Source organism: Budorcas taxicolor, chromosome 2 (genome assembly GCF_023091745.1).
Source record: "Budorcas taxicolor isolate Tak-1 chromosome 2, Takin1.1, whole genome shotgun sequence".
Lineage (NCBI taxonomy): Eukaryota > Metazoa > Chordata > Mammalia > Artiodactyla > Bovidae > Budorcas > Budorcas taxicolor.
The window spans coordinates 110,737,708-110,758,297 of NC_068911.1; positions in this window are offsets into that span (position 1 = coordinate 110,737,708).

The following is a 20,590-nucleotide window of genomic DNA, read 5'->3' on the forward strand; positions in this document are numbered from 1 at the left end:
GATATATTTACTTTCTAGAATACATCTTTTCTCTCTTATTCTTTCTCTATTCCTCCCTATCTCTCCCTCCCATTTTCCCAACAAAGAAGTGTTTGATAGATAAATTAGATAATGCTTTTTTTTTTTTTGCATGAATGACTTGTTTGCACTGATACTCAATGATTGCATATTTATGTCAACACTTTCTGATTATGTTACATTTGTAAAATTTGAAATCACATACTCAACCCTCACTTCAGGAGATAACAAATGAAAAATGAGGCAAGGAAATGGGAAGGATGCTGTGCTGATTGCTTTCTAGAAGACTCAATTTGTAAACTAGTGGGAATGCATATCTTTCCCAGTTGACCTTTCTTGCTATACTTTCTGCACTCCTTTTCTTCTAACACAGAAATTATCATGGGGATTTGTGTGAGATTATTTGATTCTCAGAACTGCGTATGTTACTTTGTTGAATTTATAGCAGCTTCCCACAAAAATTTATTGGGACTTGTTAAATGCTCTGTGAAATGTCTCCACACTCTCACAGTAAATACTTTCCTCCATGTGCAGTTTCTTCTTTGATTAACTTTAATCGTGACACTTGGGTATTCCTAACAGTGATGTCAAGGAAGATGGGATCAGCCTTTCCTGGTGTTCTAGCTCCAGCAACATCCTTCCAGCTCCATCAACATCTTCCTATTGTGCTACCTACTATTCAGTGAATTATCAGCCATCTGCTATGGGCTTAGTGCTGTAATTTAAGTATTGTATCAGATGGGTACAAAGGGTAAGAAGATCGATGTTAAACTTTCTCTTCCTTGGCATGCCATTTAATTTGTTTGACATATTACACCTTGTAAGTTCTTGTGTGTCAACATACCCTCTCTACCCCAAATCTAACTTGCACAACACTCCACTCTATGGTATGTTGTTGATTTAAACCCTTGTCCCTTCCATAACTTGATACAGTGTTTGGGATGGACATATAGTTTCTAACTCACATATTGATTCAGATTGACAGCTAATGATAACTGACTGTATTAGAAAAATCCTGATGCCTTTCAGTTGCAACTCTTCAAACAGGGAAGATTTGATTTCTATTTTTGTTATCATTTCCTAGTATCATAAAAACTCTGCCTTACATACATACAACATTTTTCCATTCTTTGAAATATACTCTTTTAGCTATAATCAATCTAGATAGTATATTTAAAATCCACATTACAAGCAAGTTCATTAGTAACTTTGTTGTGTATCAGTACTAGGACTTATGGATGGCTGACTTTGAACTTCTTGAATCTTGGTTATTTTCCATTATAACATGTCAAGAAACAAGGGACCTTGATGAATTAGATTTACTAAACTGAGAACAGAAGGTGTCTTGTTTTCATTTGAACTTATACTTGAAAGTCTTTTAGTTTTCTAATAATTGAAGTTTTAATGGAATATATTAGAAAATTTGAGAAACACAGAAAACATTTTCAAATGGAAGAAAAGTGAGTTTTACCATTCTATTGTACTAAAAATTTTTGTATACATTGTTGCATTTTTGTTATATATTGTTCCTATAATGTAATTAAAATTATACTAAATAAATAATGCATATCCTATTTGTTTCACCTATAATTAAAACACAAACACTCTCTGATATTTGAAAACTATTAACAACATTATTTTTATGGGTTCATAATTTTTCATCAACTGAACATGTTTATTTTACTTAAGCATACCTAATACCATGTATTTTCATTAATTTCCAATATTTACTACAATTAACAATGCCTCCATAAATGAAGAAATGTGTTTTAGACTATTTTATTTTACTAGAAGTTAAATTCTCAGAGCAAAACAAAATTTATTTTAAGGTTATTACTAAACAACTTCTTTTTAAATAAACAAGGGAATATAACAGATACATCTATGAACTGTAGGTTTTCAACTTTATTTTCTTAAATACATGAGTCTTATGGGTGGTGGCAATGAAGATCCCATCTTGATAGGTTACAAGTTTTTAAGTGACTTTACATTGACCATGATTCTGGGTTAGATGCACATGTGGGATCTCTCTTCTGCAGGGAAGAGAAAAATAGAGAAGCATTTTTATTTTTATAAGGTAGTTGATCCAGTTTTAAAATGCAGCATCAAACTTCAGACTATATATTGTATAGTGTGCTAATTGAAATTCCTTCCAGAAAAAAAAAATGGAACTAAAAATTATGAATTTATTTCTTTAACTTTATAGTGCCAGAAAGTTAAGAGGAACTGAAAAGCCTCTCAATGAAAGTGAAAGAGGAGAGTGAAAAAGTTGGCTTAAAGCTCAACATTGAGAAAACGAAGATCATGGCATCCAGTCCCATCACTTCATGGGATATAAATGGGGAAACAGTGGAAACCGTGTCAGATTTTATTTTTGGAGGCTCCAAAATCACTGCAGATGGTGATTGCAGCCATGAAATTAAAAGATGCTTACTCTGTGGAAGGAAAGTTATAACCAACCTAGACAGCATATTGAAAAGCAGAGACATTACTCTGCCAACTAAGGTCCATCTAGTCAAGGCTATGGTTTTTCCAGTAGTCATGTATGGATGTGAGAGTTGGACTGTGAAGAAAGCTGAGCATCGAAGAATTGATGCTTTTGAACTGTGGTGTTGGAGAAGACTCTTGAGAGTCCCTTGGACTGCAAGGAGATCCAACCAGTCCATTCTAAAGGAGATCAGCCCTGAGTGTTCATTGGAAGGACTGATGCTAAAGCTGAAACTCCAATACTTTGGCCACTTCATGTGAAGAGTTGACTCATTGGAAAAGACTCTGATGCTGGGAGGGATTGGAGGCAGGAGGAAAAGGGGATGACAGAGGATGAGATGGCTGAATGGCATCACCGACTCAATGGATGTGAGTTTGAGTGAACTCCGGGAGTTGGTGATAGACAGGGAGGCTTGGCGTGCTGCAATTCATGGGGTCGCAAAGAGTAGGACATGACTGAGTAACTGAACTGAATTGATAGTCTATAAACATTAGGTTACAGTTGTAACTATGTATGCTTATTGGAAACTGACACAAAATTCAGTTTTTCAGCCTACTCTTCTAAGTTCCAAGTTGTGTAACCCTTCCCTTGATGGATGGCATTTGTAGCATGTTTATAACAAGGGTGACTTTTTACAGAAACTTTCAGTACATCAACAGTTTTGCCAAAGGCCTCTCCTCGTGTTTTGAAATTCAAATTATTTTCCTTTGAATTGTCTTTTCATAATTCCCCCATGTCAGGTTCCTGCTCTATTCTTGCTACCTGGTCTGGCTCTGTCAGAAAGTTTTTTGTCAATGGCCTTGCATGTGGTTCTTCAACATCACTTTTATAAAATCCTGGATCATTTCAGAAACGAGACGTTCCCTGATTCAACCCAGTTGCACTTGTATTTTAAACATCACACACACACAACAGAATGGAAAGAGATACATGTCAGTGAGAAGAAGGGGAAGTGTTTGAATAGGAATTGATTTGATAAATTTTCAGTTTAATTAGCTGTATTTTTGTCCTACAAATACTAACCAATATCATGACCTTAGGATTGAGGCTAATGAATGTTTGACTATAAAAGTCCACATGTGTGTTCTGGCCCTTATGTTCAATCTGCCCATCCAATCTAGTGTTGGAGTTTACATTTCGCAATCAGGAAATTCTTTACACTCACTATCAGGCTGAGCTCTATTGAAAACAATGATTCTCAATTGCCTTCACATTAATATCACATGAGGAGCATTTAAAACTGACCATGCTCAAACCATACTCAGATAAACCAAATTAGAATTTCTGGTGATAGAACCCAGTCATCAGAATTTTAAACGTACTTTTTAAAAGGGGAATATGAATATGTATTTCCCATCATCTATACTCTCAATTCCTAAGAATTCTGAATAACTATGTTTGGGTATTTGGTGCCTGGGAATCTGCATTTGAAAATAGTGCTTATATGATTGTGATACAAGTGGTATTCAAAAACATCTTTCGATAGTGCTGATCCACATAGTCAGATAGTGGTGTGTAAAGAGGTAGATTCATCTCATCTTGGAGATGACAATACTCGATTTTCAGTTAATATCTTCAAACACTTATTTTCAACTCTTCATAACACAATAATTACTTCTGTATTTAACAACTAAGACTACTTAACATACTACTTTACCTGTTTATTTGTAAGCATTATTAGTTATAAAGCATTTCATTTCAACCAATGAAATACTGGTGCATTGGTATGTGATTTTTATATATTGGTGCTTCTACAACTTGGTTGGGCATCCAGTAGTCTGAGCTTCTCACTAAAATTCTCTTTACGATTCTGATTCAATGAGGCCTAAGATTCAGCGTTTATAACAAGCTTCCAATTTTGGCAAATGCTGCTAAACTTTGGACTAAAATTTGAGTCAGTAGGCTTCAGGCTAATATATATATATATATATTCCTCAGAGGACCACAGGATGGATTATTCTCTTGAAACTGACCCTTTATAAATCTGCCTATAATTAAATGCAATTGAAAATATATTTTATACTATTCATTAATGATTTTCCATGGACAGAGCACTTTAAATATGAAATATCAAATACCTGACTTTATTTATTATACCTACTTAACTGAGGCTCAGAGAGAAAAATTACTTTGCCCAAGGCCACAGAGTGTGAATGAAGACCACCTTCCTTTGATCCAGAGTCTAGAATCTTATTGCTGAACAATGTCCTTCTCTGGCTCATCTGCTCCCTACCTCCTGAGTTTTTGTTTTTTATTTTTTTGTAATGATCAAAGATGAATATTAGAGCTTCATCATAAGCAATATATTGCACCTTGAAGATGGCTGTCCGTGCAAGACTGTTAATAATATCACACATTAGTTCAGTTCAGTTCAGTTCAGTTCATTTGCTCAGTTGTGTTCAACTCTTTGTGACCCTATGAACTGCAGCACGCCAGGCCTCCCTGTCTATCACCAACTCCCAGAGTCTACTCAAACTCATGCCCATCGAGTCGGTGATGCCATCCAACCATCTCATCCTCTGTTGTCCCCTTCTCCTCCTGCCCCCAATCCCTCCCAACATCAGGGTCTTTTCCAATGAGTCAACTCTTCGCATGAGGTGGCAGAGTATGGAGTTTCAGCTTTAGCATCAGTCCTTCCAATGAACACCCAGGCCTGATCTCCTTTAGGATGAACTGGTTGGACCTCCTTGCTATCCAAGGGACTCTCAGGAGTCTACAAAAGTATGATATTGGAGTGGGTAGTCATTCCCTTTCCATGGGATCTTCCCAATCCAGGGATCGAACCCAGGTCTCCTGCATTGCAGGTGGATTCTTTACCAGCTGAGCTACCAGGGAAGCCCCATAACACACATAAATACATAGTACATACAATTGTTATTGCACATTTGGGTAGTACCTCCCTCCTGTACTCAAGTCTTTTTATTCTTACTGGATTTGGAATTTTTATCAGGAATATGACATTGTATTATCACCTTTAGTTTTGGATGAAAAAATAGAAAAATTAGATGATTAGTTATTTGGATGCTAGAACGGATTTTACAGTATAGATCTAATGGAAAAAAATAGCTAATACAAATTGATCTCTTAGACTGTGCAATTTACTTCATGCATAGATTATCCCATTCAGTCCTCACAAGCTACACAATTCTCATCCACATTTTACAGATCCAGAAACTGAAAATCAAGGGTTAAAACCTTGTCTTCTGATAACAGCTGCTAAATGATGAAGGCAATGTTTGTCTTCTTAGTGAATCAATATAGTTAAAGGAATGTGGTATTTGTTTCTATATAAACTGCAGATAACAATTCAGAATGCATTAGATGAATTTGTAATATATTGTGCTAAGATAGATCTGTTTTTATTTCAGAACCAATGAAAGCATGTTTAATCTGATGATCACTGCAATAACTCTAGCCTAATTGAGATTCATGAGGCTGGTTATTTATGCGAGGAAGATAAAATAACATTTTTGCAAAAGGCACACCCAACCACCAGTATTTTTGTATGTGATTTATAAAGTGAAATCTTCCTAAAATGAAATATATGGAGTGTTTTATTTCTTGTATTTAACGTTTGTAATAAACCTTAACATGATAAATGAATAAGGTTATATTGACTAGGATTTAGCTGCAGTCAGTCTTCATTTTACTTTTTAAACTCTGATGCCTGAGAGTAGAAATTAAACAAATGGTTTAATCACACTTCCAATTGTACAATTCATTTTCAGTTCCAACTAGTAGCCATGAAGATTTAAATAAAAGAGCAGATATTTCAGCACATTTGCCATGTATTTCCAAAGGAGTTATGTTCCAACTATAGGAAAAGTTTGCAACTTTCCTATTTCTGGCTCACCTTCCTTCACCAACTAAAGACAGATTAGTTTACAAAGATCTGGCCTCCAGTATGTATGTTGGTGGATGGTACTTTATCTTCCCTTTTCCTCCTCCTCACTTTTGTTTCATTTCTGCTTGCATATTGAAATTATTATTTACAAAAGTTCTCTACTTGATATAAACCCTCAAGGGCAGTATCTTTTTTTAAGTATTTGAAACATTGGCATAACAAAATGATGAGCATTCAATAAGCTCAGTAAATATTGATGGAATTAAAAAGTATCAAATACTCATGCAGAACATTGATCGAATATTATTAACAAACTCTCTAATTTGAGCTAGGTACTTAGCTCAATAGTAAATAGTGAAAGGAATTTTTTTTTTTTTATTCTCTACTTTTGTTCTCAAATATCTCATCATGATGCTATGATTTCTAAAGAAATTAACTCTGCAGAATAAAAGTCATTTTAAGGTAATTCCTTGAATTTTTCTCTTGGATATATCTCTTTAAAAGGAGTCTTTTCTCAGCAGGTTGTTGCCAACTAGCAATCCATTTGTGTCCTCAATTTGAGACCTGCATTTGCTTTAGAGTACAGATTTTCTGAATAGCAGTGGCCATACTAATATTGTACACAGAGGTGGAATGTGGTTTTCAAACAAGGTCTGATTACACCCCAGTGGTTCATGAAACTCTAACGCAGGGCAATTGTTTCAAAACGTTTTATTTGTGAACACCTCAAATGAGATTTCTAAATTTTATTTGCTTAGAGGCCTGATTGAAATACAGGGAGGTGGAGCTGAGATCACTTGTTACAATGGGAAAACACACATTGGCTTATACTGCAGAGAACACTTCCTGGGAGAACCATAAAGGGTCTGTGGAATTATTCTTTCTCTACCTAGTATGCTAGTAGAATAATTGTTTTCTAAAAGACCCTACTGTTATTGCAATGGTGCTAACTGGTATTCTTTAGGTCTCTTTAGTTTATATTATAGTGTTTACTTAGGACTAAACATTAGAGGACTCTTGGGCCAGAGAAGCAATCCAGGATGTGAGTTGCCTGCATATTTTGTCTAGTTAGCTTTCTAGAGAGCTTTAAAAAAATAAAAATAAGGCTTATTCTATACTAGGAAGCATCTGTTTTTTGAAGAGCAAGGATCTGGAATGAAACCACAGCTACCCCATATACTAGATGTATGAAAGTGAAAGTGAAAGTTGCTCAGTTGTGTTCTACTTTTTGCGACCCCATGGACTATACATTCCATGGAATTCTGCAGACCAGAATACTGGAGTGGATAGCCTTTCCCTTCTCCAGGGATCTTCCCAACCCAGGGATCGAACCCAGGGCTCCTATATTGTAGGCAGATTCTTTACCAACTGAGCCATAAGGGAAGCCCAAAAATCCTGGAGTGGGTAGTCTATCCCTTCTCCAGTTGATCTTCCCAACCCAGGAATCCACCCGGGGTCTCCTGCATTGCAGGCAGATTCTTTATGAACTGAGCCATCAGGGAAGCCCATACTAGCTGTATGTCATTAGGTAATTTTTACAAACCCTTTGGACCTGTTTACCTATCTGTAAACTGGAGATAATAGTAGTTCATTAAGGGCTTATGAAGATTAAAAAATGTATACACTGAAAACAACCTACCCATACCTGACACACTGAAATAGTAATACACATAATTTATTCTTCTATGGCCAAACACTATATGCCATTGATGTGCATGCATGCTAAGTTGCTTCAGTCAATTCGACTCTTTGTGACCCCGTGGACTATTTCCTGCCAAGAACCTCTGTCCATAGGATATTCCAGGCAAGAATACTGGAGTGAGTTGCCATGCCCTCTTTCAGGGGATCTTCCTGATCCAGGGAGAGAACCACTGTCTTTTATGTCTCCTGCATTGGCAGGCAGGTTTTTTAAACACTGAGCAACCTGGGAAGCCCATTGGTGGTTTGGTATTAAGGGATATTTACTGCAACTCATTGCCAAAGTTAGATTAAATATAAAATCCTAAATGTTCCTACTACAGAAACCTTTTGCATCTTTTTAATTAAAAAATACTCAATTTTGACAGATATAAGTGATCAGGAATTTCTGGTGTATTTTAACACTTAGATTATAAATCAGGGGTAAGTGAACTTTGTGTATAAAGGACCACAGACAGAAAGTTATTTTGGACTTTGTGAGTCATATGGTCATGGACTCAATTACTCAACTCTGCCCTTATAATAGTATAAGAGCAGACTGCTGCTGCTGCTGCTAAGTCGCTTCAGTCGTGTTCGACTCTGTGAGACCCCATAGACGGCAGTCCACTAGGCTCTGCCATCCCTGGGATTTCTCCAGGCAAAAACACTGGAGTGGGTTGCCATTTCCTTCTCCATAAGAGCAAACCAGATACTACCTAAACAAATGAGCATAGCCTAAACTCCAAATTTGGCACATTACCCCTGCAATATATTAGGTAATAGAGGCAGTAATTATAGATTATTAGATAGTATTGCAAAAATGAAGACACTGTTTACCAATAGGTTGGTGAGGGTGTGTGTTTGTGTGTGTGTGTGTCTGTTTCATTTCTGAGAGTGTGGGAGTGAAGAAGAATAAGCTGTCAATCCCACTTCCAATGATGATTAAAAACAGGAGGAATTTAGATAAAGTATTATAAATTACTTGTTTGGAGATATGTCTGCTAGAATACAGTTTTAAGAAGAATTATGACATTTTATGATTCTCCAACTGATTACAAGAATGCTTCAAAATCTAATATTGTGCTTTCTTAAAATTTTTAAGAACTGAGAAGTCAAATCTCTGTCTATTGTAGTGTCTTTCATGGAGTAAGGGCTGGATATAGGAAAAAATTCTATGCTTCACAACACGATTCTTGAGAGGTACTTTATTTTAAAATGAGCAACTCTCTTAGGATATCTAAAATGGGGTATAATTGGTGGAAATCAATTTGCAGAGTCTTATGTAGAATACATCTGTTGGCATAAACAGGCTTTATATTTTCACAGATTTATCTCTTGAGGTTTCTGTATCTGAGGACATCTTCTAAATAATGTAACATCACTGTCCAGGCAAAAAAGAAAATATTATGAATAGCATCTGCATTTAAAACAAGGGAGAGTGCTAACATGCTGGTTTTAGTAAAAACGCATTTGATGTTTCTGCTGCTGATTTCCCCTCTGGGAAATTTGTGCAATATTATTTGTGATTTTTATGATTTTGTAATCACTCCATCCTATAGAGTCGGGTTTTCTTTTTTTTTGCTTTTTTGATATCTTAAATGTTTATTATCAAAGCACTGTATTCAAGTTTATAAACCTGGGTTCTGTATTTTAAGAACTGCAAGAGTAGACTGGAAATAATGAGTTCTCTCATTACTCTTGTTTCACATTGTTCATTTTGTCTTAGATATATAAATTTATTCTCTGAATTCTTGCTTTTTAAAAATTATGTTTTGCCTCTCTTTTTGAAAAATTTATTATACATCTCATCAAGCTGTATAAAAAGTGGTTTTTAATTTTTATTCAATAAATAAATGTGTGTTATAAAAATGAATAAAAATGTGTGTTAAAATGTTAGTGCAAATCTGCTATTTAGGGGTTATGTGTGTGTGTGCTGGTCGCTCAGTCATGTCCAACTCCTTGCCACCCCATAAACTACAGCCTGACAGGCTCTTCTGTCCATGGAATTCTCCAAGCAAGAAAACTGGGAGGTGGTAGCCATTCCTTTCTCTGTGGGATCTGCCTGACCCAGGGATCAAACCCAGGGCTCCTGGATTGCAGGCAGATTCTTTACTGTCTGAGCCACCAGGTAAATCCATTTAGAGGTTACATGAATGCAATGAAATAATTATCTGTAAGTATATAGTACGAAAGTATAACATACCAATGAATATAGTCCAGGGGAAAAAAAAAGCAAATTGACTTTTTTTAATCTCTTAAGTCCCTCCTCTTCAAGGTTATTTACATAGGTTATTCAAATTTACATTTGTGAACCATTCAATCCACCTACATTTTCATTAAGGGCTTCCCAGGTGGTGCAGTGATAAAGAACCCACCTGCAGCGTGGGAGACACAAGAGACAAAGGTTTGATCCCTGGGTTGGGAAGATCCCCTGGAGCAACCTGTTCCAGTATTCTTGCCTGGAAAATTCCATGGACAGAGGAGCCTGGCAGGCTATAGTCCGTTGGGTAGCAAAGAGTTAAACACTACTGAGTGACTGAGCACACACACACATTTTTGTTAAACTAAAATTATTGTCCACACATTGTCTTTGGCCTTAGAGAAAGTCAAATATGACTAAGACATGGTCCTGGCATTAGAAGAACTTACTAGGAGAGGAGATGAATTTTGACTACTATTAATACATAGTAGTACTCTTGCCTGGAAACTCCCATGGACGGAGGAGCCTGGTAGGCTGCAGTCCATGGGGTCACTAAGAGTCAGACACGACTGAGAGACTTCACTTTCACTTTTCACTTTCTTGCATTGGAGAAGGAAATGGCAACCCACTCCGGTGTTCTTGCCTGGAGAATCCCAGGGATGGGGAAGCCTGGTGGGCTGCCATCTATGGGGTCGCACAGAGTCAGACACGACTGAAGTGACTTAGCAGCAGCAGCAGGGGCTTCCCAGGTGGTGCTACTGATAAACACCCTGCCTGCCAATGCAGGAGACAAAAGAAATGCAAGTTTGATGCCTAGGTCAGGAAGATCCCCTGGCAGAGGGCGTGGCAACCCATTCTAGTATTCTTGCCTGGAGAATCGTATGGACAGAGGAGCCTGGCGGGCTTCAGTCCATAGTGTCTCAAAGAGTCAGACATGACTAAAGCAATTTAACAGCAGCAATAGCAATACATGGTAGAGTCTTTTCATATAAGAAGCTAGTCCATGTTTTCTGATTCTAGGACTCAGTCTCTTTCCATATTGTTACATTGTTCCATAAGTTAAATTCCATATTGTTCTATACTTAGATCATAATATTTGTTATAAATCAAGCTATTTCTCTCCCAAATGCCCATCCCAACCCTGCCCAAATTATTTCAGTCCTACCTGAATTATTTTGATCCTACTCAATTTATAACTCCCAGTTTAAATATTTCTAAAATATTTCTTCTCAGAAGTCTTTATCAAAGGTTCAGTCAAATCTGCCAGCCATGTTGCTTTCTTTGAATTTCTCAGATACAGCTTAAAAAAAAAATCATTATGCTGCCTAGTGCAGTCCATTGCTAGTTTAAAGTATGGATACCAACTACCTTACCTACAGTTCTAATTTATTTTGATTCTTCCCACTAAGACTCTGGGGCTTCCCTGGTGGCTCAGATGGTAAAGCATCTGCCTGCAATGCAGGAGACCTGGGTTCAATCCCTGGGTCAGGAAAATCTCCTGGAGAAGGAAATGGCAGCCCACTTCAGCATTCTTGCCTGGAGAATCCCATGGTCAGAGGAGCCTGATAAGTTACAGTCCATGGGGTCACAAAAAGTCGGACACAACTAAGAGACTTCACTTCACTAAGGCTCTGACATTAGTAGGAATTTGGTCACTCTGTAATGGTTTTCAAATTCTATTTGTTTTTGCTTATGGGTATGGTAACATCTTTTCCTCTGATGCCCTACTCTTAAAATATTGTTAATCATCTATTTCATGGAGATCAGATGGAGTCCTAAACTTATATGAGGAACAAAACAACAATTATTTTCCAATAGTTCACCCAATAATACCCAGTTCAGAGATGTTTATTGCTCTAGTTACATTCTGATTTTTAAAAGGTTCTTTGCAATATTTAGCACTCCCCTCTACACCAATAATAAATGGAGGCTTTGTGTGGACTGACTCAGTTATGCAACATTAGGGAATATCTGTGCATTAACAAAAAATAAATACTTTGAAAGAATGCATTTTATGAAGTCTATAGTAGATTAGAGTAGAGTGAGTGTGACTTGATGTTAGAGTTTTAAAATTGCTTTGGGAAGAGGACAGCCTGTTTTTATTTCTTTGTCATCTAACACTGTTATTATGTGAGAAAATTAATTTGCTGTATTTTATGTTCCTGTTATAATCTATACTGTGTGACAGAGCTGTGGCATTCTCTTGTAATGATAAGGAGAGATAAATAGCACTACAGTGCTTAGGGAAGATGACTTTATTTCCAGCTGTGGACAGCCTGGGAAATTTAGCAAATGGTTGATCTGGTTTTTGAGTGGTGACAAGCTTAGAAGAGGTGAATTAAAGCATTATCAATTGTCCAGTCCCATTTCTTCAGTGAACACACTGAAAACTAAGGCTCAAGTCCTAGACCTAATTGTACTCATTTCCAGAATGGTTAACTTGACATTATTTCCTAGAACAATCAACAGGACTCAGACTGTTCTCTCTCTCTCTCTCTCTCTCTCTCTCTCTCTCTCTCTGTCTCTCTCTCTCTGCTTTCTTTTTCTCTCTTTCACTCTCATTCTTACTGTCTTTCCTTCTCTCTCTCTAAAGAGTGAGATTCCTTCAGAAGTGTTCTTCCATCAAGCCAAATCCAAATCATTCTTCATCTTCAAACCAGGATTTACATTTTAAGAATTCAGGTACCAGCTGGAGCTTGGAAACATGGTTTTGAGAGACTCCAATGCTGAGATGCTATGGTTCCATTATCTTTTAGTTTATCTTAATCTTGATCATTTTTGTCTTTTAAATTCAATAATACTTCCAGTATGCCATAGTCACTATCAACTGTTTAATTGTAAACCATTATTTTCTTGTGCTTTGCTTTAGCTTAGTCCCAGATATTTAACAAACAGCCAATTCTAAATGACAGTTGTCAGCTTATTACTATTATATTATTGTTAGGTTTTCAAATAGTATTAGATAAGCCCTTAAAATTAGGTATCCTTTTTGTCTTACTTTTTTAAGATAAAAACTTATGTAGGTGTTTAATTTGGGTCACTCTAGCCTGCCTTATGATACCATCTTCCCAGGGGATAGTTAAATGGATGGAGGGATATATAGACAGATAGATAGATATTAATAATTAGATAGATCTTGTAGAAATTCCTGAAGTGCAAAAAGTACTGTGCTCAGTTGCGTCTGTCATGTCTGATTATTTTTGACTCTATGGACTGTAACCTGCCAGGCTCCTCTGTCTAAGGGATTCTCCAAACAAGAATACTAGAATGGGTTGCTGTGCCCTCCTTCAGGGGATATTCCCGACCCAAGAATCAAACCTTCATTTCTTATGTTTCCTGCATTTGCAGGTAGGTTCTGTACCATTGGTGCCACCTGGAGAACCTGGATATGCTGTGCCCTACCTCTATCTATTCAAGCTTGTAGTAAAACCATCTTCACTGTCCAGACTATGTAAACTAATCTCAATCTTTTAATCAAGTTTTCCATTTGGTAAGCTAAAAGACCCCTTTATCTAAGATTTTGTTAAAACACTATAATAACTAACACTTTTTGGTAGCTAACTTATTGAGTGTATCTTATGGACTGAAAATGCTGATAAGCACAATTATATATTCTCTTTATCCTCAAATCTCAAATGCTCTTTATTGAGGTACAATATTTTTTCCCATTTGTTAGATGAGGAAACTGAGATTTTGAAATATTAAAATGTGACTCAGTGGGACCCCATGGACTATACAGTCCATGGTATTCTCCAAGCCAGAATACTAAAGTGGGTAGCCTTTCCTTTCTCCAGGGGATCTTCCCAACCCAGATATCGAACCCAGGTCTCTGTCATTGCAGGAGGATCCTTTACCAGCTGAGCTACAAGGGAAGCCCAGGAATACTGGAGTGGGTAGCTTCTCCCTTCTCCAGTGGATCTTCCCAACCCAGGAATCCAACTGGGGTCTCCTACATTGCAGGTGGATAATTTACCAACTGTGCTATGAGGGAAGCCTGTAATATAGTCTCCCTATCTTATTTTCTCCTTTACTTCTTTTGTTTCATCTATTCAACAAATACTTATTTAGTCCCTATCATGGACCAGGTACTGTGCTAAACACTAGGAATATAGGAGTGGGCAAAAAACAGAAGCGATTCCTATTTTCATAGAGCCATTTAACAAGCAATGATGGAATTAAAATCCTTACCCAGGTCTGCCGCAGTCCAGAACTCTTCAACTTCAATACTCAGTGTGTCCCTTTTTCATTTTTTTTCCCTTCGGCATCACAAAAATGAATTAGGGACAATGAGTATAAGTTCTAACACAGTGTCTGGTTTACTGACTTCTTTCTGCTCTCTGATGACAATGAAACTCTTCTTCTGTCCTGCACTTCCTGCCCCTGCCCCTGGCCTGCAAAAAATCCAGAACATCAACCCATTGTAGTAGTGACAGCCTATCTTTCAAAATTTCTCTCCTAGAGCTCACATATCTTCTCACTTTTCAAAGTCCCCTCTTCAAAGCCACCATCTAAGTAAGAGGTGACCAGTGCCTGATTCTATATCATGGCAAAAATACAAAATTTATTGGTATAGTACATAGAAAGACCAAAGCTATGTGTAGCCTGTGATGATGGATTCAAGGGTTCAGCTGCCCCAGACCTTTCCTGGCAGGGAGAATCCATCCTTGTCTCAGAATCCCGTGAGCCATCCATAACAGTCCAGGTAGGGAAGATTTTTCTTAGCTATTTCCAGCCTAGATTGACTTTAATGGATTTTATTTTTCAGTTGACTCTAAGTCAAGCCCCATAGGAGTTGGAAGTCAAGTGGCCCCTCCTGTCAGTTACTTAGAATGAGAACTTTCTCTTTCACCCTCTGACCACTTTACCAGGAAGGGAAATTAAACGATCTGATTTCACTCTGCGTCTACTTCACTGTGGCTCCCAGTGGAACATGTTTCTGTGACATTCAAAGGTTAGAAAGAAGTGGATCCTGCAGTTCAGAGGGAAGTAGAAAAGGCAGAGGCAAAGGCAAAGACAAAAGGGGGAAGACAGGATGAGGTTAGCACATGAAAGTGTCTTCTTTCTCTCTTGGGCTGGGTTCACAATGCAGACACACCAGGGTGGCTGTCTTCTTCACTACTTTGTTAAAAGTCTCTGATTGGGTTAGAAACTCGACTGTACTAAGAGACATCAAACATCCAGCAAGTCTTTGGTCTTACTCAACAGTTGGGTCCCATGTTTCTGTTCTCCCATTCACCACATTTTGCCAGAGAAATCTAGTTTGCTTCTAGCACTCAGTTACCTATTCCACAAAGAAAAGAGGTCGGTGGATGAAAAACTATACTCGGTTTTAGTACAGGAAAGCAGAGAACCTACTCTCTCTTTTATTATGAGACACCTGTGCTGGCATATTTAATTCATGTGCATAGGTGTGTTTTTTTTTATTAATTTCTGTTTTCATCATATTGAATATCGTGTTTGTAAAGCTGAGCAGATTCTGCTTAAAGAAGTCCACAGAAACCCATTAAATGACCATGGTTAACTGTCACTGAATTCTTAACTGTTCAGTGAACATCTTCTAACTAAAAAGTATGTATCTGCCTAGGTCAATAAGAATTTTTCACTGGTTGAATTGAAAGAGCATATTTTATTTTTGTTTTTACATGAATTTTCTGCCTGGTCTGCCAGATCAGTATTCCCTTTTTCAGTTATCTTCATTTTCCTCCTTCTAAATCTCTTATTACCCTTTCTCAAACTCTCTCTTGGATCTCTCATCCTCTGTTTAGTTCTGAAGTATTATTATCCACTAACTTCCTTCTTCACATTCCCCTTATTATCTCTTGACTCTGCCTATCTGCCTGCTGATTTCCCCAGTCTCGTATCTTACAAGATAAAATCAAGATTTGAATGCTAAGCCATTTCCTGTGCTGCCATAACTTTATTTACCCAAAATTGCTGCCTGGTCACTGCTCTCTTAGGTTCCTCCTGTCCCTGTTTTGCTAATAATTAACGGTTAACTTTTGGCTTTAAAAATAAAACATAAAACTAAGATTTATTTTTCACCAATAGAAGTTTCACTCTTTAGGCTGGTACTGCTGCTGCTGCTAAGTCACTTCAGTCGTGTCCGACTCTGTGCGACCCCATAGACGGCAGCCCACCAGACTCCCCCGTCCCTGGGATTCTCCAGGCAAGAACACTGGAGTGGGTTGCCATTTCCTTCTCCAAAGCATGAAAGTGAAAAGTAAAAGTGAAGTCGCTCAGTCGTGTCCGACTCTTCGCGACCCCATGGACTGCAGCCCACCAGGCTCCTCTGTCCATGGGATTGTCCAGGCAAGAGTACTAGAGTGAGGTGTCATTGCCTTCTCCTAGGCTGGTACTAATGGCTCCCAAATTCTATCTCTCAACCATGAGACAATTCTTTGGAACTCTGGACTACCTATCTGCTTGCTAGGATTTCCCATTGGAAAGCTATGGTTTTCCCAGTAGGCATGCATAGATGTGAGGGTTGGACCATAAGGAAGGCTAAGTGCTGAAGAATCAGTGCTTTCGAACTGGGGTGCTGGAAAAGACTCTTGAGAGTCCCTTGGACTGCAAGGATATCAAACCAGTCAATCTTAAAGGAAATCAACCCTGAATATTTATTGGAAGGACTGACACTGAAGCTGAAGCTCCAATAATTTGGCTGCCTGATGTGAAGAGCCAACTCATTGGGAAAAAAAACCCTGATGATGGGAAAGACTGAAGGCAGGAGGAGAAGGGGGTGACAGAGGATGAGATGGTTGGATGATATTACTGATTCAATGAGCATGAATTTGAGCAAGCTTCAGGAGATGGTGAAGAACAGGGAAGTCTGGTCTGCTGCATTCCACGAGCTGGCAAAGAGTCAGACACAGCTGAGTGACTGAACAGCAATAAAATCAAATGTGCAAAATTAAACCCATCGTTTCTTCTATGAAGACATGCAATTTCTTACTCATTCAAAATCCTAGATTTTGATGAAAGTGATAGTGTTTGTTGCTCAGTGGTGTCTGACTCTTTGCAACTCCATGGGACTGTAGCCTGCCAGGCTTCTCTATCCGTAGAATTCTCCAGACAAGAACACTAGAGTGGGTAGCAATTCCCTTCTCCATGGGATCTTCCCAACCCAGGGATTGAACCCATATCTCCTGCATTGGATGCAGATTCTTTCCCTGAACGATCAGGGAACTAGATTTGGGTAGTAAGGCAGAATTAATGATTGGCCTGAACCCAGTAGGAATCCCTGAGAACTGGCAATTTCAGCTGAAGGAACTATAGTCTCTTTCAGATAAAGCATATGACAAAATGTTATAACTTCCTCATTATCACCCCATTTCACCTCCAACCACTGCATTCTTCTGGTTGTTGTCATGTCCCAAACATCTGCCACTCCTTTGGAGTGGTCTCTGCAGCACCCGTACTAGCTGTTCTACAACCGCACCTGGGAATTTGCAGTCTCTCATCTTCACAGAATGTCCTTTCTTCTCTTGTCTATTTATTCTAATCTGTCACAACTTCAAATTCCAGTTAAAGTATTTTTCGACAATAAAACTTTTTTTTTTTCTAAATCTGCCTAAAGAGTTCTTTTCTCTCCTTGAACACCCGAAGATGATAAATTTAGTACTTTATCATACAGTATTTTATGCAACCCTCTGTTCCTATGGATGAGTCATATCACCTCAAAGAAATTCAGAGGAAAAACCACATTATGTAATTCTATTTTATTTTCAACAGAACCCAGTTTAAGGTTCAATTGTAATTCTCTCATTCCATGTTTATCCATCTGTCAGGAATCGTTTATTGTATACATATTATTTTCCTGATATTATAAGAAGACTTTGTTATAGAAATATTAGAAACATGATACTCAAACTCGGGGTGATTACAGTTTAGTGGGTGTGATTGAGAATGGACTGGGAAAATATAATGAAACAAAAATGCTGGCTGTATTCACAGACCACTAAGAGAATCCTGAGGTGCCTATATAAATGAGAAAGGAAGATCTTGGAAGGCTTTGTAGAAGAGGCGGTATTTGATCTAGAATGTAAAAGGCTAATAGGCGCTAGTCAAGTGAGAAGACGGTGGGTGGGACCCAGTATGCAGAAAGTCACAGAGGCACACTGCATTAAAAGATCTACGCACAGTTTCGCAGAATCAGAGTGATGTGTCTCCTCTACTTTTTCTACCTCAATGCACCTGAGGATTAGAAATTAGATTCCCTTTTGCTGCCCCGTGCGATGACTCACACGGTACTGATTCATCTAAGAGAGGCAGAGAAAGCTATAACCTTTTGCAGGAAATAAAACAAAATCATCAAGGCTGTGCTTGGTTGAAAAAGCCTCCTGGGGGTTCCAGCGCTTGATCCTAGGAAATACTGCTTTCCCCTTCTACTTGAGAACCACGAGGCTAAATGACTGGATTGGTGAGTAAAGTTGGGGGAAAATGTTGGACTTATGATGAGCTGCTCATATTCTGGGCACAGAAAGTGAACAAGCTCTAGTCTCTCCGTCTGAATAATTCACAGTCCAGGTGAACTGACAAGTGCATATGGAAAGATAGGACATGTGACAGAACTGGGCACAGGGTGTTAAGGGTCAAACAGGATAAATCACATAAGGCTTCCAAGAGGCAGTCATGCCTAGGCTGAGTTTAACAAAGGATGCTATACCATTATCAACAGAAGTAAAGAAAGAGGATCCTAGGAGGACATGTGTTCTTCTTTAGCTACATCAGAAACCTAGATGGTCTTTGAATCACCAAAAACATATTCTGGATTTCCTTCCCATTTATGCCATTGCAGAGCGCTGAGTATAGTTCCCTGTGCTGTATGTTAGGTTCTCATTAGTTGTCTGTTTTATGAAAGTGTGAAAGTATTAGGCTCAGTCGTGTCTGACTCCCTGCGACCCCATGGACTCTAGCCCACCAGGCTAAGGCTCCTCTGTCTATGGAATTCTTCAGGCAAGAATACTGGAGTGGGTAGCCATTCACTTTTCCAGGGTATCTTCCCAACCTAGGGATCAAACCCCAGGTCCTTTGCATTGCAGGCAGATTCATTACCATCTGAGCCACCAGCCCCTATATACATGCCAATCCCAATAAATGCAAAAAAGAGGGGATATATGTATTGTTGTTTAGTTGCTAAGTTGCATCCACTTTTTGCGACCACATGGTTTGTAGCCCACCAGGCTCCTCTTTTCATGGTGTTTCCCAGGCAAGAACACTGAAGTGGATTGCCATTTCCTTCTCCAGGGGATCCTCCCAGCCCAGGGACTGAATCCATGTCTCCTGCATTGGCAGATGGATTCTTCACCACTGAGCCACCAGGGAAGCCCTGATATATGTATACAGTTGATTCACTCTGCTGCACAGAAGAAACTGATGCAACATTGTAAAGCAACTCAATTACAATAGAAAATAATTTAAAAAAAAAAAGGAGACATATTCTGATAAGTTAAATTCAGAATTTCTTTGCTGAAAAACCTGAAGCCATCAATTCAACTCTTGTCTTATCCTAGTTGATTTGCTAAACTATGTATGTATGTTAAATATAGTTTTGAAAAAAACTGAGGGAGGCTAAGAAAGCTACAGGGTGTCTGATGGGAATAGAAAGGAATAAAGATCATGTCTGGGATTTTGGATGTTTCTTAAATTGAAGTTTTTTTTTTACACCTCATAATTTTGACTTGGACCAGCCTTACCTTTGGTTAAAATAGAAACAGTGACTGAAAGGGATATCTCATAATATTATCAGCCTGGAGTGCCTATGTTTGATATAGATGATCTAATTATCTTTAGCAAAGAGTAGTACTGTAAGAGTAAGGACTCTGGGTAAATCGGTTGTTGGTGGTGATGGGGTAGAGTACAGGCTTTGGGGAAGTGTTGAAGAAAGAGGATGTCCTGGCCAGCCAGGAATAGGCAGTGATATTGATCACCTGGGACCAGGATAAAAGAGAAGTGAATTAAGCAAAATTTACCGTCATCTACCTTAGTGTTCCAGAGAATTGACACTAAGACACGGACAAAAGTAAGTAGGTGTGAAAAACTGGGTGATTATTTACATGTGCCATGTGCAGGCCTGAATTTTTAAAGGAATGGGGAATAGTGAGCAGTCAGGAAGTGCAAAAATAGCTCAGATTTTTTTTTTTTTTTAATATTGGACATCCTGGATCATATTGGAATCCCATAGTAACAATCAGGAAGAGTTAACTTAGTTTCATAACAGATGTCGTTGATTTCAAAACTATATTGTTTCAACCCTCCTGCAGCATGTTGAAATTTAGAAACTTTCTTGCATTTTTGCATTGTTTATAAGTCAATATTTGGATGGGTTTATTTTCTGCTGCTGCTGCTGCTTCTGCATCATTTC